This window comes from Oratosquilla oratoria, chromosome 10, assembly GCF_046742065.1.
Source record: "Oratosquilla oratoria isolate Oo_2021 chromosome 10, ASM4674206v1, whole genome shotgun sequence".
NCBI classification, from domain to species: Eukaryota; Metazoa; Arthropoda; class Malacostraca; order Stomatopoda; family Squillidae; genus Oratosquilla; species Oratosquilla oratoria.
In genome coordinates, this window is record NC_134786.1 from 63,119,700 (window position 1) to 63,122,601 (window position 2,902).

Sequence of the window (2,902 nt, forward strand, 5' to 3'; positions counted from 1 at the left end):
GTAGTTTTTATTGGCTGGTTACACTTGAAGTGTGTAAAGCCGAGATTCCCAAATTAGGGGGCGCCAACGCCCCAGGGAAGTATGAAGAGGCGTGAAGTAATGTGTTTAAAAATCATCATTTAATAAGAATAATGAAGTAATTACAAAAACAAGTACCTGCTGATACATATGTACAAAGCATAACCCTACCAGTCACACCAACACGTTTTCTATATATAATATATAAATAGATATAGTAAGGGTTTTCAAACTTTTTAAGCCAAGGATTCCTTTTATGATAGAAAATAAACCATAGCTGGTTGACACAAAAGGAGGACATACACAAACACAAAATAACAATTAACAATAAAAATATAATTACTGAAATAATCAGTATACAAAGATAGTAGAAATAACAGTCTTCACTTGACGACTCATGATATATATACTCCTGACGACTGTTGGATGACGAGCAGGGCGCGTTACCGCTGAAACAGGTAGTGCGTTACCGCCGGACAGGTAGTGCGTTACCAAAAAATATGTGCATACACACTGCGTATGTGAATATACATATACATATATGCAGTAACGCGGACCGCTCTAGTGAAATTAAAATCGGTAACGCATGGACGGAAATGCACCCCAGATTTTTCGGTAACGCACTCCCCGTTCAGCAGTAACACGCCCAGCTCGTCATTCAGCAATGCTTACTTGCTTATAGTAGTCCGTCGCTGACGACGATGACGTTGCACCATGCCTAGAAGTGGTATTACGCCAGATGAACTCGTTGGTGGCTGTGGAGTCCGATTCTCGATTTGCATATACGGCCGCAGGTATCACAGGGAAAGTTGCCCTCTGCCTGATGTGCCATTCATTGGCACATGTCATTCAGCAATCGTCAGTGGTTGACACTCCACCAGTGTTTCCAGACGACTCACTGGCATGGGGCAAAGAGAGAGAATATCAGACGAAGCTGAGAGATATATGAAATATATCAAGAAAGACAAGAATCGAGAGGTAAACTTAGTGTAAATGTTTCAGGGAGCGAGAATGTAAAATTGATGAGAGGGATAAGAAGAATGGCTGGAAACAGGGGGAAGAAAGTGATTGGTGGGCTACAGAAGCGGCCATGTGGGCCATGTCAATATTTTATAATCATCTATGATTTTCATTTACATAATTTAGTTATATCATTTATTGACTTAATATATTGACATAATGTATGGATATTCACATAATTATAAGTAATGACTTCATGCATTTATGCTATACATTGATATTGTATTAGTATTATGTACTGGTAGTGACAGTGATTTTTTACATTTATTTCATTATGATATTCATTTAATATTTATCATTTAACATCTATCTAGTTATGATATTATATTTATTTAGTTATGATATTTGCTTATTTATATCTATTGATATGACTTGCTTGTTGAATTGTGTGATAAATTCGTCAAGATCATCCTTTTAGTGATAAAATTCTTCATTTGTGTGTTTATATACTCTATTTTGGCGGTATTTTTTTTTCTAAATACATTTTTCTAAAAAAAAATTCCAACACAAACAAATACTCTTGTGCGATTAAAAAACTATCTATAATATCTTTTTAGTAAGAAAAGGCGATTCAAGAAGACCTGGGTGTAGCTAATGCATTTCGCTTTACCCGTTTAACCCAAGCGGTTATCTTCACCCATTTTATTCTGGTTAGGTCAGGTTAGCTTCGGTTAAGCTAGGTTAGGTCAGATTAGGTTATGTTGGTTTTTAGTTTAAGTTAGGTTAGGTTGGTTTTCGTTAGGTTTGGTTAGGTTAGGTTAGGCTAGGTTAGGTTAGGTTAGGTTAGATATGGTTAGGTTAGTTTAGGTTAGGTTGTTTTGGTTACGTTATGTTGGTTTTGGTTAGGTTAGGTTAGATTAGATTTGGCTAGGTTAGCTCAGGTTAGGTTAGGCTAGGTTTAGTTTGGTTTGGTTAGATTTGGTTTGGTTTGATTTGGTTTGGTTTGGTTAGCTTGGGTTAGGTAGGTTAGGTTAGTTTAGGCTAGATTAGGTTAAGTTTGGTTTGGTTAGCTTGGGTTAGGTATGTTAGGTTAGATTAGATTAGGTCAGGTTAGGTTAGTTTAAGTTAGATTAGATTAGGTTTGGTTTGGTTAGGTTGGATTAGGTACGTTAGGTTAGATTAGGTTAATTTAGGTTAGGTTAGGTTAGGTTAGGTTAGATTAGGCTAGGTTAGGTTAGGTTAGGTTAGGTTAGGTTAGGTTAGGTTAGGTTAGGTTAGGTTAGGTTAGGTTAGATTAGGCTAGGTTAGGTTAGGTTAGGTTAGGTTAGGTTAGGTTAGGTTAGGTTAGGTTAGGTTAGGTTAGTAAAAAGAAGCTCATCTAAGATGAAATATACTGTATGTCCACAGTGGAACAAAGAATCCTTAACCCCTTAATCCTTAATAATCTATGATTAATCTTTAAAGAGTCCTTATTAATCATTAGTCCCGAGGAATAGACAGCTTTGACAACATGACCCGAACCTATGCCAACCTATCTTATTGATCAGAGAACAGAACTCACATGGTTTGACCTTGAAAACATTATTTCTTTGAAACCCTAGACAAAGTAAGATGTATTCCTGTGATAGAAAATCAATAAGAACATTGGACCGTCATAACCTTTCTGAAATGATAAATAATGATAAATATCGATGTTGTGTTACTGACAACTAATGTACCTGCATGTAGACCTAGATAAAAAAAAATTATAAGCAACTGAATTACGGTCCCAGGACAGCAACAGTTATCAGTGTTGCCTGTATCAGTGTTACACACAGATAGTGACCCCCCGTAGACGCTTCTCTCAGTCTTGGTGGCAGTGATAAAATAAATATTTTCCCAGAGAACAGCTGCAGTAGTTGGGGTCTTATGGTGCCGTCGTGGT

General features: G+C 36.8%; 1 protein-coding gene across 1 annotated transcript in view; it reads left to right on the forward strand.

Annotated features, from left to right (window-relative positions):
* The first annotated feature begins 2,831 nt into the window (after window positions 1-2,831).
* Window positions 2,832-2,902, forward strand: part of LOC143029270 (trypsin-1-like) — a 4,111-nt gene continuing 4,040 nt past the window's right edge. Inside the window, exon 1 of the mRNA XM_076191987.1 lies at window positions 2,832-2,902. This exon is cut by the window's right edge and continues 88 nt beyond it. The gene's annotated coding sequence lies outside the window, so the exon portion shown is untranslated.